Raw genomic sequence first — 14075 nt, forward strand, 5'->3', positions numbered from 1 at the left:
GTCTTCCTACATAATTTCCTCCATTGCCCCCCCCTTCTTTACCAAGTGAGAGGAGGAGAGATAGAGAGACAGATTCCCACATGTGTTCTGACCAGAATCTACTCTGCAATCCCCATCTGGAAGTTCTGCCCATCTGGCATCATGTTCACAACCAAGCTATTTTTTAACACCTGAGGTGAAAGCTCCACAGAGCCATCCTCAGCTTCCACCTGGGTCTGAACCAGTTGAGTCATGGCTGCAGGAGGAGAAAAGAAAGAGAGAGAAAAGGGGGAGAGGGAGGGATGGAGAAGTTCATCCCTACCATCAGGTATATAAAACCCAACCCAGCGTCAGTGTCTATGACCCCCAGGACTCATTTGTAACCTCTGCAGTTGACTGGCATCAGCCTGACTTGATGGCTATTTTGAGTCAAAGTGGCAGATTGCCAAAGCGGGTGCTGTCTGTTCACTTTAAAACTGCCACCCAGGTCCTGCCCAGTTGGCTCAGTGGTAGAGCGTTGGCCTGGCATGCAGGAGTCCTGGGTTTGATTCCCAGCCAGGGCACACAAGAGAAGTGCACATCTGCTTCTCCACCCCTCCCCCTCTCCTTCCTCTCTGTCTCTCTCTTCCCCTCCCACAGCCAAGGCTCCATTAGAGCAAAGTTGGCCCAGGCGCTGAGGATGGCTCTATGGCCTCTGCCTCAGGCGCTAGAATGGCTCTGGTTGCAACAAAGCAATGCCCAAGATGGGCAGAGCATTGCCCCCTGGTGGGCATGCCGGGTGGATCCCGGTTGGGCGCATGTGAGAGTCTGTCTGACTGCCTCCTCGTTTCCAACTTCAGAAAGAATACAAAAAAACCCCAACAACCCCCAAACTACCACCCACAAACCAAGCAGCTCTTTTTGGTCAATAGTGCATTGTTTATAGGTCAAAACCCACATGGCCATAGGGTGCAGCAGAACCTCAGGGGTTTCCATCAGTCCTAAGAGAGAAGAGGCTCGCTGGTGTTGTAAAGTACCTAATCCACAATTCCATGGGTGTTCATAGAGGTATGTAGTCCAAATAAGTTTTTGAAGAGTTTTATTGAAAGAGATTTATTAAATATGCTGGCCACACATAGCTGACACAGGGCAACAGACCCAAATTGTGTGCGAGCCCCAAAAATAGTTCAGGGGCTGCTTATATACACTTGATCACACACAGGCGGGAGAGAGCATGAAGTCACGGTACAAGCTGACAACATTTGTTTAGGGAATAAATAGGAACATTAAGACTTTCAAGGTAACACAATAAAAAATGTTTACAAATCTTTCAGGGTTTATCTTTTCTCACTAGCCTAGAAGTATTTTACTCTCAAGATTTCAGGAAGGGGGAGAAACGACAGTCAATGCAAGGTGGTATGTAAATTCTGCCTCCTATTGAAAGAGAAGAAGTTTCTTGATTAACCTTTAAAAATAAATGACCCATTGTTTTTGCAAGCCAGAAACTTCTACATTTTTCTCCCTCCCCTGCCCAAAGGAAAGATGGGACAGGAAAGCCTGATAGGAAAGCCTGACCTTTCTTCCCAGAATATCAATATCAATTTTCAGCTTTTTAGTACCTTACAACAATCCACACTGGTTCTATTTCCTAAGTCAAATTCTTGACTTAATTTACTGAAGAGTATGAGGCTGTTGTTTAGGGATATTAACTTATAACATGTAACAGATATTTAACAGACAGCATTAATAGCAATACAGTTCACTAAAGAAACAAATGTTACTGATAGATTTTTTATAAATTGTACAAACTTTTTGAAACTTAAACTTTTATAAAAATTTACTTTTAGTCAGAACTCTTAATTTTAAAACCTTTAACCTTTAGTGACAATTAAGTTGGCTTTTGTTTTAGCCCTAGTTTTCCCTTTCCCAAAGTTTGATTAAAAGAATTCCTTAGTGAGTTTTTCATACATTCGCCGTCCTTCTCAGGGTCAACTTACAAGGGTTGGTGGGTCAGTTTCTGTTATCCATGAGGGTGTCTCTGCTGGATTTGCAGGCTTCAACCGGCTATCATGGACCCAGCAGATGTGCCTTCTATCTTGGCAGCAGTGAGAGTAGTTAAGATCATGGTGTGTGAACCTGTCCATGTGGGAGTCAGTTTTTGGGTGATGAATTTCTTTACCCAGGCTGAAAAGGATGTACTGAATCTTCTGGCAATACTGGAAGCACCTCTCAGACAGTACCTTGAACAGCCTGCTGAGTAATCTGCAGACCCTGTAAATACTTAAGAAAGGAGTGGTTACTTAAATCAGCTTTTATTTTTTCTCTGAGTTTTGGTAGTAAGGGAAGGGGGTCTCCCAAACATTATTTCAAAGGGTGTAAATTTTTCTTTATAGTGGGTATACCTTGCCCAAAGGATAGCTAGTGGGAGTAGGGTTGGCCAGTTTTCATTGGTTTCAAAAACATATTTAGTTAAAGTTCCTTTTAGAGTTCGATTCATATGCTCTACCTGCCCTGAACTTTGGGGCTTGTAGGCACAATGTAATTTTCAGTTAATATTTAAGGTTTTGGCTAAGTCTTGGGATATTTTGGCAATAAATACCAGCCCATTGTCAGAACCCATGGTGGTAGGTGTAAGAATGAGATGGCACTCAAACACCAGGTCTGTAGGCTTTATTAGAGGAGAAAGACCTTCTGGGGCATTCCTCCAGGAGAAGTGCCCCGAACAGATTCTGAGGCAAATTTTTTATAGGGTTAAGGGAGAGCTTTGAGCAAGTGTGTGTTGCTTCAGCAGTTCTGGTATGCTCCTTTCTGTAGTTTTATGATATCAGCTTCTTGGAATGCTTCTCCTCACGGTGGCTGACCAGCTTCCTAGAACTTTTCTGTTTCAGGGGCCATAGTCCAGTAAGGGTGGGGTCAGACAGCCAAGCAGAACAGCAAAAGGGCAGTTTGGAAGTTTTGGTAAATTCATGTATCCATCATTTCTCAACTCTGTGGTATGATAAAAGAAAAAGAGGTGAGGGGAAGAAATGAAAAAAAGAAAAATAAGGAGGTATGAGGTCCAGGAAGGAGGTTTGTCTTGGCTGGCTATCTTCTGGAGCTACTTCCTGCTGTTATCCCTATTGGGGCCTCCTTCATGGACCTCTCCCTGGGACAGTTAGTAGGGGTTGCAAAAGCATTTGATTGTAGGTAATCCTGGAGATTACTCTCATTTGGGCCTGTAGAAACTTGATAAAGAAAGGGGCAAGTATTAATATTAGGCACAGAATTAGGATTGGCCCTATAATTGGTACTTGCATGGAGAACAAGGGGTTTTTCCACCATTGTTTGGAGTAGGGGTTGGTACCAGCTTGACCACTGCAGATTCATTCTTGAAGTTTTTGGAGAGAGTTGACATTCTCCTCAACCAGGCCAGACTCGTTGATGTAGTAGCAACACTGTTCCTGTAAAAAGAGACAAGTACCGCCCTTCTCTGCTGTTAGTAGATCTAAAGCCCTTCAGTTTTGTAGGGCGACCTGAGCTAGAGAGGTCAGTTTTCTCTGGAGGGAAGCTAGAGAGGTGGCTGAATTATCAAGGGCCTGTTCCAGGTCTGCCTTTAGTTGGTTAGTAGTCCATATACTATGGCCCAGGCCAGCCCCACCTATTCCTATAGCCACTATAGAGGTGGCAAGGGTAAGGCCAAGGAGGACCGGGAGGAAGGCAGCCCATTTATTTCTACCTGTCCTCAGCTGGTTTGAGAATTCTTTCTCTCTATAATATGTTAATTGTGGTGCAATTATTACCGGGACACAGGGAGGGGGGGAAAGGCATTCACCATTTTTAGAATAGTTCTATTGCACCAGAAGTGAGTTCCATTAGGGCTGGTTAGAGAAGTTTTGATTGGGATAATATTATTATATGATGGGGTGGGCTGATTAGTGTAGCAGACATTCAGGGTTGAAGTGGGGTCTTCTAAGAGGAGAGGAACTCCAGAGAGAGAAAAAGGGTCTTGAATTTTGGTGGTGTTGAGTGGATATGGTAAAGGAACTACGGTGATGGGAGGTTTGTTTAAAAAGGCACAGAGAAAGCAGTGAGAAGTGTTGTATACAGAAGTGAGATTGAGAACTTGGATACCCTACTTGATGAGTCCTAGCCATGAGAAGGGTCGGGAGTAAGGGTTAGATGCTTGTGTTTTAAGTTTAACCTCATGGATAAGGATAGAATTAGTTAGCTCCTCTAGAAGTTTTGTAGGAGACTTTCCCCTCACCCATTGTCGATTTAAAGAAAGTATTCCAGAGGGGTTCTACGATGATGAGGATTGGAAGATAAGCCTGACTGGGTGGTGGCACAGTGGATAGAGCGTCGAACTGGGATGCAGAAGACCCAGGTTCAAGACCCTGAGGTGGCCAGCTTGAGCGCGGGCTCATCTGGTTTGAGAAAAGCTCACCAGCTTGAGCCCAAGGTCGCTGGCTTGAGCAAGGGGTTACTCGGTCTGCTGTAGCCCCATGGTCAAGGCACATATGAGAAAGCAATCAATGAACAACGAAGGTGTTGCAATGCACAATGAAAATGATTGATACTTCTCATCTCTCCGTTCCTGTCTATCTCTCTCTCTGACTCTGTCTCTGTAAAAAAAAAAGATTGGAAGATAAAAGCTGTTATGCCTCTCTCCCAAAATGGGGCCCAGGGGTCATTTATAGCAAAATTGAAATAGTCTGTAGAGGGAAGGGGTGAGAATTCACAGCTAGTGGTTATGGATTCTTTGGGTCTCCCAGGGCATGCCCCCCAGGGTCCAGATTTCCTGGCAGAACAGTAAGGTTTGCTTTGTATATAAGGAAAACATAAGGTAGGATCTGAGGAGGTAGATTTTTGTAGGGATTGAAGATTTTGTAATAGAATTGGGACAGTTATGGAAGATTGGCACCCTGCACGGGAACAATCCGCAGTTCCAACTGTATGTGGGGATTGTGGTGAATATGAAGGCCCAACAGTTTCATTTATGAAGAATCTCCAGACATGCTGTTGGCCATAGGATTGGGAGCAAGAGAATGACAGAAGAGTGTAGAGAGCTAAGCCGACTTGGCACAGAAGTGGAATCATTCCACCGGAATAGAGGAGAGTTTGAGAGTTAGAGGTCCTGTAGGGATGGACAGATAGGATTTAGGAGGTTTGCTAATGTAGGGTTTGATATGAGAGAGGTGAGTCCAGTGGGTATCTCCTTCTATTTTAACAGCTGTAGGAGTACTCAGGATGACTGTGTGGGGTCCCGTCCAAACTGGTTGGAGTGGTGTTTCTCCTCGGGTCCTCTTGTATACCTGGTCTCCGGGCAGAAGGGAAAAATGTGTTTTAGTTGTGGGGTAAAGTTGGGTTAGCAGTTTGTTGACCTCAGTGTGTAGGTTGGCTCGCATGTGAGCCAGGGCAGGAAAGTAGGACCCTATAGCCGGATCAGAGGGTGTAAGGGGACTAGAGTCTAAGAAAAAGGGTTTAGCATACATAATCTCAAAGGGGCTTAGGTTCAATGGTTTCCTGGGCATAGCTCTAATTCTCATGAGGGCTAAGGGAAGAAGCTGACGCCAAGGTAGGTATAGTTATAGGATGAGTTTTGTGAGATGATTTTTGAGGACCTGGTTTGCTTGTTCAACCTTCCCTGAGGACTGAGGATGGTATGGAATGTGTAACTGCCATTTGAGTTCTAGGTAGGATGAGAGAGATTGGGTGATGTGAGAAATGAAGGCAGGACCATTGTCAGATTGAAGCACAGAAGGGAGACCAAATCAGGGAATAATGTGTTCAGTCAGGATGGTGGCAACAGTGCCAGCATCTTCCCATTTAGTTGGGAATGCCTCAATCCATCCTGAAAAGGTATCTACTATGGTGAGGAGGTATTTGAGTCCCTTATATTTAGGCATATATGTAAAGTCTAATTGCCAGTTTTGGGCTGGTAGTTGTTCCCAAGCCTGGTGGGCAGGGAAAAATTTGGGATGTATTCTTCCCTGTGAGGTGCAAGAGGTACATATATGGCAAGATGAGGTTATGCGTTTAAGAATTGTAGAAATACTATTACCCATGAGGAAGGAGGAGATGTAGACTAGAAGAGGTTGGAAGCCTATGTGGAAAGACTCGTGTATGGACTGTAAGATGGTCTCAGTCTGGGATTGTGGAAGGAGGAGTTTTCCATCCTTGAGAAACCATTCCTCCTTTTGTGGGAGAGAGGAGTAGATAGTTTTCACCTTAGTGGAATATTGTGGAGTAAGTGAGGTAAGGAAACAAATTTGTGAATTAGGAGACTGGGTTGCAACCTTCCTGGCTTCCTGATCGGCTAGTCATTTCCAGTGGATATAGGAGAAGTGCTCTTCTGATGTCCCTTACAATGAATAATGGCTGCTTGTTTGGGAAGTAGAGCTGCATTTAAAAGATTTTGTATGTATGTGTGGTTTTGGAGGGGATCACCTTTGGTAGTAAGGAATCCACGCTCCCTCCAAATAGCTGCAGCTGAGTGAAGAATATGATAGCAATATTTTGAATCTGTGTAAATATTTATATTAGCCATTTTGTTAGAGCTGAGAGTCAGAGCTCTTGTAAGAGCTATAAGTTCAGCCTGTTGTGAGATCATACCCTGTGGTAGGGGCTGAGCTTCGAGGATGAGGTGTTGGTCGGTGATGATTGCATAGCCTGCCTGAGTGGACTGTTGTCTGGTCTTAAGTGTGCTCCCGTCAATGAAGAGGGTGAGGTCTGAAATGGGAAGAGGTGTAGAAGAGAGGTAAGGGAAGGGGATAGCAAAATTTGTGAAAGTTTCAATGCAACAATGTGCTGGGGGTAAGGAGGAGGTAGGGAGGAGTGTGGCTGGATTTAGACTAGAACAGAGCTGGAAAGTGAATTCGGGATTTTCAAGAAAGATGATATGAACTTGTTGTAATTGAGAGGGTGATAAGTGAGCTAAGGCCTTATGAGTAACAAGGTTCTGTAGGTTGTGAGGAGACCTGATGATGACCTTTTGTCCTAATGAAAGCTTTATGCTCTCAAGGGCTAACAGGGCAGCTGCTGCCAGAGCTCTGAGGCAGGGTGCCCATCCTTTATAAGTGGGGTCAAGCTGTTTAGAGAGATAAGCAACTGGTGCAAAGGAGGGTCCCTTTTGGTGTCCAAGGACTCCAAGGGCAAGCCCTTGTTTTTCTGTAACATGCAGGGGTCTCCAAACTTTTTACACAGGGGGCCAGTTCACTGTCCCTCAGACCATTGGAGGGCTGCCAAATACAGTGGTTCTCTCACTGACCACCAATGAAAGAGGTGCCCCTTCCAGAAGTGCAGTGGGGGCTGGATAAATGGCCTCAGGGGGCTGCAGTTTGGGGACGCCTGAATAGAGTATGAATTCTGAGTTTAATTCTGGAAGTTGTAAGGCAGGTGCTTGAAGGAGAGCCTGTTTGAGTTTAGTGAGGGGTGTTTGTATTGGGAATTTAGGGTCTAGGGGTTCCATGAGGTCCCCTTTAGTGGCCTCATAGAGAGGTTTTGCTAACAGACTGTAGTTAGTGATCCATGATCTGAGAAAACCCGCATTTCCCAGGAAGGAGAGAAGCTCCTCTTTGGTAGAGGGTGTTGGTATGGAGAATATTAAATGTTTCCTATCAGTGGTGATGGCCTTTTGTCCTGGGGTCAACTGTAGCCCCAAATATATGACCTGTGATAGGGAGAGCTGTGCCTTAGCAGGATCTACCCGGTAGCCTAGGTGAGCTAAGAAATTGAGTAGTTGAATAGTGTCTGATTTAGAAATTTCCAAGGATGGACTGCAAAGAAGGAGATCATTAACATACTGTAAGATGGTGCTCTGGGACAAAGTTAGTGATTTGAGGTCATTAGCTAATGCCTGTCCAAAAAAGTGGGGGCTATCCCGGAAGCCCTGAGGTAGGACTGTCCAGGTTAGATATTGTGAATGTAAAGTGTCAGGATCAGTCCAAGTAAATGCAAAGAGATTTTGACAGTCAGGGAATAGTAAAAAAGCATCCTTAAGATCTGACACTGTATAGTGTATAGTGTATAGTGTTGGCAGGTATGGTAGATAGGATAGTGTAGGGATTAGGAACTACAGGAGTGTTGGGAAGAACTGCCGAGTTAACGGCTCGCAGGTCCTGCACTAGTCTATAAGTGCCATTGGGTTTGACTTCTGGAAGGATAGGAGTGTTGTATGGTGAACTGGTAGGGATAAAAAGTCCTGCATTAAGGAATTTTGTGATGAGAGGTTTTAGTCCTTGGAGGTGTTTGTGGGAAATGGGATATTGGGGTACATTAGGAAAGAGGGAGGGATCCTTAAGGGAGATTTGGACAGGAGTATGATGTCTAGCTATGGATGAGTGTTGAATGTCCCAAACTGATTGGTCTACTAGAGAGGAAGGAAGGGGAGGGGAGAGAAATGGGGAGTCATTAAGGTGAGGTGATGAACCACTGGCCAACAAAAGGAGAATATTGGAAGTTTGTTGTTTGATGTTTGAGTAGAGCTAAATGAAAATAATTGAAGTGTAATATTGAGTTTAGTTAGGATGTCCCATCCTAGTAATGGAGTGGGACATTGTGGAATAACTAGAAATTGATGTGTGACTGATGTCTGTCCTAGTATGCAAGTAAGTGGTGGAGTTATAAGAGGGCTAGTGCGTAGACCTGAGACCCCAACTATAAAGGTATTAGAGGGACTCAGAGGTCCTTCGAATTCAGGGAGGGTGGAGTAGGTGGCCCCGGTGTCAATAAGTAAGGAGATTTCCTTACCTGCTACACGAAGTTTTACCCTGGGCTCACTGTTGTCGATTCGTACTGGGGCCGGTGTCCCAGGGCTTCCTAAGTCCTCCATTGCCAGGCCTAGGAAATCAGTCACTGACTGGGTATTAGTGGGGAGGTTTGACCCGATCCTTCTCTGGCGACTGGGGCAATTGATCCTCCAATAACCCTCCTGGTGACAATGCAGGCAAGGCCCTGGTGGTGGACGAGGGTTAGGGCATTCCTTAGCCCAGTGGCTTGGCTGCTTGCAACGATAACAAGGACCTGGAGGATTCCGTGGCCCGGATTTAAAAGACTGACCCTGGAAGGGTTTGGTCTTTGAGCCCATAGCAGGGTTCCCTTTTAAGACCTTCACTAGCATTAGGTAATTCTCCTGATTCCTCTTTTGTTGTTCCTCCTTCTCTGTGTCCTCCCTATTATTGAAGACCTTAAAGGCTAGATTTAAGAGGTCTCTCTGGGAAGTCTTAGACCCATTCTCAAGTTTCTTAAGCTTGCACCTGATGTCTGGAGCAGACTGGGAGATAAAGTGTGAGTGTAAGATGGTGTTCCCTGCTGGAGTTGTTGGGTCTAGTCGAGTGTACCTTTGAAAAGCCTGTGAAAGGCATTCCAGAAATTCCCCAGGGTTCTCTTGGGGCCTTTGAATGATTTTGTTAATTTTGTCATAATTAACAGCCTTATTGGCAAGTTTGCTGAGGGCCTGTTGTAGGTAATCAATCATTTGATCTCTGAGTTTTTGATCATCATGACTGAGCTGGTAATTCCAATTGGGATCATCCGAGGGAACTGCTAGACAACCTATGGGGAGGTTGTTGTTCATACTGTTTGCCTCATCTGCAATTTGTTGGGCAGTGGTCCATATTCGGTCCTTGTCACTGGCCAACAGAGAGGAGGTGAGAATAGTACTTAAATTGTGCCAGGTTAAGTCATAGGAGTGGGTAAGGTATTTGAATTCTTTCATGTAAGTGTCTGGGTCTGAGGAGAATGACACTAGGCGGTGCTCAGTTTGGGCAAGGTCAGAGAGCGAGAAAAGGATAGTGACCCTAACAATTCCCTCAGCTCCTGCAACTTTCTGGAGAGGGTACATGCCTGGCTGGGGTGGCTTACACAGGCATAGGTGAGGGGGAGAAATTGGAGGAGAGAAATTAGGAGAAGGAGGTAATGGAGTGTTTCAGGTGATTGTGATTGATAGGGAGGTGGAGCAGTAGATGAAGGAGATGGAGGAGCAGGTGTGGAAGGGACAGCAGAGTGGTCTTGAGGGTCAAAAGTATCAGATGGAGGGTCAGAGAGAGGAGAGTGGGTAGAATATGAGATAGAAGTTCTTGCCAGAAGAATTTGATAGGTAGAGCATGAAGAGCAAAGAGAAGGTCTAGACCGGAGATAGAAGAAGGCCTGCACGTAAGGGATTTCTGTTGCCTTCCCCGTCTGGTGGCAGAAGTTGTCGAGATCTCTTAGGATATTGTAATCAAATGTCCCATTTTCAGGCCAATGGGAGTCATTGTCTAATTTGTACTGAGGCCATGCCGTGTTACAGAAGAAAATGAGATTTTTTCGGGTTAAGGACAGAGAGGCCTAACTTAGTGAGGTTTTTTAGGAAACATCTAGAGGGATGTTTCCATCCTGGTCAGAAGGCTTAGACTCTGAAGAGCCCATAGTGGAGACAGGTGAGCAAGAGGGGGCATCCCCACCTTTTGTCACTGTCCCAAGAGGAGAGAATCTCCGTGTGGGGAGTCGCACCTGATAGAGGTTGTCACCACCTGTCAGCGAGCTCCGAGGACGAGAAGTCTGAGAGAGTAGAGAGGTTTGGTTAGGCGCCTAGTCTTCCGTGCAGTCCACTGAGACTGAAAGTCAAACCCCTCAAAACGTGAGGCATGTCAGAGAAAACCATCCGACCAGAAAGGGGTGTTTTTAGAGAGAAATTTAGAGGCCGCCGGAAAAGGGGAAGGGAGAAACTCCTTACCTTTCTGGTCTAGCAGGGGTTCAGGACAGGGTTAGACTGCCGGCCAATCAACCTACAATAACACGTCGAAACAGAATCAGGGAGTAAGCCTGGGACAAGCTGCTGCTGCCCATTGCTTCCCTGGTTGTAAGTTGTTTTTTTTTGGGGGGGGGTTGTATTTTTCTGAAGCTGGAAATGGGGAGAGACAGTCAGACAGACTCCCGCATGCGCCCGACCGGGATCCACCTGGCACGCCCACCAGGGGGCGACGCTCTGCCCACCAGGGGGCAATGCTCTGCCCCTCCGGGGCGTCGCTCTGTTGCGACCAGAGCCACTGTAGCTCCTGGGGCAGAGGCCGAGCCATCCCCAGCGCCCGGGCCATCTTTGCTCCAATGGAGCCTCGGCTGCAAGAGGGGAAGAGAGAGACAGAGAGAAAGGAGAGGGGGAGGGGTGGAGAAGCAGATGGGCGCTTCTCCTGTGTACCCTGGCTGGAAATCAAACCCAGGACTTCTGCACGCCAGGCCGACGCTCTACCACTGAGCCAACCAGCCAGGGCCCTGGTTGTAAGTTTGGACGGCAAAGAGGGATCATCCAGGCAGTTAGTACCCTGTCCCAGGTTTCGGCACCAGATGTAAGAATGAGATGGCATTCAAACACCAGGTGTGCAGGCTTTATTAGAGGAGAAAGACCTGCTGGGGCACTCCTCCAGGAGAAGTGCCCCAAACAGATTCTGAGGCAAATTTTTTATAGGGTTAAGGGAGAGCTTTGAGCAAGTGTGTGTTGTGTCAGCAGTTCTGGTATGCTCCCTTCTGTAGTTTTACGATATAGGCTTCTTGGAACGCTTCTCCTCGGGGTGGCTGACCAGCTTCCTATAACTTTTCTGTTTCAGGGGGGATAGTCCAGTAAAGGTGGGGTCAGATAGACAAGCGGAACAGCAAAAGGACAGTTTGGAAGTTTTGGTAAATTCATGTATCCATCAGTAGGGAGGCCGAATTGTGGAATTATTTCATGGAGTAATTTCCTGAATACTGTGGTAGCAGTGTCTGACCTAGTGGGGAATGCTTCTACCCATTCAGAGAAAGTGTCTACATAGACTAGAAGATACCTGTACCCTGTGTGTCGTGGCTTTATTTTAGTGAAATCAATTTCTCAGTGGTCTTCTGGCATGGTCCCTTTTTCTCTAACTCCTAAGGGTGTTCTCCTGCCTTGTTTTGCATTTACCTATGTGCAGGCCTGACAATGTCCTATAATGCTACTTAGTATCTGGTCCAGGTATGGTATGAAATACCTGGATTGGAGCAATTTAGTCATTTTGGATGCGCTGAGGTGGGAGGCTTGATGTATTTGGAGGGCTATTGTCCACCCTAATGTCTCTAGAATTAATATTCTTTCATTTGGTAGGATTCATCAGCCATTGACATTTTTGGTAGCTCTTTTCTCTTTAGCTAAGGTAGTTTCTTCCTGAGAGTAGTAAGGGGTGTCATGCAGCTCAGGCAAAGGTAAAGTCACTAAAACTTGGAGAGGCCCCACTGATTTTACAGCTTCTGTTTGTGCCTCTAGGTCTGTAGCTCAGTTTCCCCGGGCTTCTCTTGAATCTTCTTTTTGGTGCCCTTTGCAGTAAATGATTGCTACAGCTGAGGGGAGTTGGATAGCTTCTTGTAATGTTAAGATTTTTTTTTTTAATTTTTAGTATCCTTCCCAGTCAAGGTAAGTAGTCCTCTCTCTTTATAAATGGCACTATGTACATGTGTTGTAGCAAAAGCATATCTACTGTTTGTATAAATGAAAACTGCCTTTCCTTTTCCCCATCTGAGGGCCTGGATAAGGGCTATTAGTTCTGCCTGTTGTGCTGAAGCTTCCCGGCTCAACGCCTGTGACCAAATGACCTGATCCAGGGTCACTACTGCAGTCTCCGCATACATGATGCCGTCTTTTATGTATTTTCTCCCATCTCTGTACAGTACCACAGTGATGTCAGGCAGCTCAGAGTCCTTTAAGTCTGGTCGAGCAGTCTGTTTGATGTTGATTACCCCCTCGCAGTCATGTAGCGGGGTATCCAGGTCGTCATTTGGTAGTAGGCTCGCAGGGTTTATGGCAGTTGTTTTCTGAAACCTTATCCTGGGCTGATTTAGGAGTAAAGTTGGAACTGGGTTACTCGAGTGTTAGACATGTATTTTTCTGGAGTTCCCCTTAGGAGCATTTCCACTGCATGTGGTGCTGTCAGAGTTAGCTCTTGACCCAATGTGAGCTTGTCCACCTCTCTAACTAGGGTTGCGGTTGCTGCCATGGCCCTTAAGCATGCAGGCCACTTGGCTGCCACAGGATCCAGTTGTTTAGACAGATATGTAACTGGTCTTTTCCATGGTCCTAAAGGCTGAGTTAAAACCCTTTTGTGATTCCCTGAACCTCATAAATAAATAGTTAAAAGGACTTCGAGATGTCAGGTAGGGCAAGAAAGAGCAAGGGCCAATACTAGAGCCCTTTTTAGGTTTTCAAAGGCTTTTTGCTCTGTTTCAGTCCAGTTCAGGGATTGTGACCCACCCATGCAGGAATAGAGAGGCTTTTCTATTTCAGCAAAACCTAGAATCTATAATCTGTAATATCCCACAGCCCCAATAAATCCTTTTGCTTGCCTTTTTGTTGTTGGAGTGGGGACCTGGAGTATGGCCATGATGTGTCCAGAGGACAGAGTCCTCTTTCCTTCCTTGACCTGGAATTCTAAATAAGTCACCTCTGAAGTGCAGAGTTGAACCTTTTTGGCTGACACTAGGTACCCTAGTGTTTGTAGTATGGCGAGGAAGTTCCGAGTTGCCTCAAGACAGTGCTCCTGCAAAGATGCCACCAGCAGTAGGTCATCTACATACTGGAGTAGGGTACAGTCTTGATGTTCCTGTTGGTAGGTTACCAGGTCTGTACTCAGGGCTTCATCAAAGGTATTAGGAGAGTTTTTGAAGCCTTGAGGCAGCCTAGTCCATGTTTGTTGGCCAGAGAATTCTCCTGCCTGGTCTATCCACTCAAAGGCAAAAACAGGCTGGCTTTTAGGGGCTAGTAGAATACTGAAGAAAGCATCTTTAAGGTCTAGGACTGCATAGACCTGATGTTCAAGGTGCAAGAGGCTGAGCAATGTGTACGGGTTAGTGACTGTAGGGTGTATGGTCTCTACCCATTTGTTAACTTCCCGAAGGTCCTGGACCGGTTGATAATCCTTTGTTCTGGGCTTTAGGACTGGTAATAAGGGAGTGTTTCATGGGGATTGGCAAGGCACTAAGATTTCTGCTTCCCAGAGATGCTGTATATGAATAGCCATTCCCTCCTTAGCTTCCCGACTCACTGGGTATTGTCTTACTGCTACTGGAGTTGCAGTGGATAGCAATTGTATGACCACAGGTGGATGATGAACCGCAAGTCCAGGAGGGTTGGTTTCATCCCATACTTCTGGAAAACT

Source organism: Saccopteryx leptura, chromosome 2 (assembly GCF_036850995.1).
Source record: "Saccopteryx leptura isolate mSacLep1 chromosome 2, mSacLep1_pri_phased_curated, whole genome shotgun sequence".
Lineage (NCBI taxonomy): Eukaryota > Metazoa > Chordata > Mammalia > Chiroptera > Emballonuridae > Saccopteryx > Saccopteryx leptura.